The 233-nt window shown below is 56.2% G+C and overlaps 1 long non-coding RNA gene across 27 annotated transcripts in view; it reads left to right on the top strand.

Moving 5' to 3' along the window:
* Positions 1-233, top strand: part of LOC110476338 (uncharacterized) — a 524,174-nt gene that overhangs the window by 501,838 nt on the left and 22,103 nt on the right. The window lies entirely within an intron of this gene.

The raw sequence follows: 233 nt of genomic DNA, 5'->3' as shown, positions 1-233 counted from the left end.
GTATGTCTGCATTGCCTGAGCCTGATGCTGCAGCCTGGTGTGGTGGTGTCCCTCTGCTGAGCTTTGTTTGCCTTTGAAACAGCAAAATGTGGAGGTTCTCATCTGTGGAGCCCAGCTCCTGAGGACATCTGGGTGGGGAGGGGGTGCTGGGGGTGGTAGTGTGGAATGAAGGTGCTGTGAGAGCATGTGCAGAATGGGGCAGCAATGCCAAGCTGCTGCTTAGACCCACTTGC

Source organism: Lonchura striata, chromosome 11 (genome assembly GCF_050655825.1).
Source record: "Lonchura striata isolate lonStrDom1 chromosome 11, ASM5065582v1, whole genome shotgun sequence".
In the NCBI taxonomy this organism is placed as follows: Eukaryota; Metazoa; Chordata; class Aves; order Passeriformes; family Estrildidae; genus Lonchura; species Lonchura striata.
This window is presented reverse-complemented; position numbering and strand designations above follow the sequence as displayed.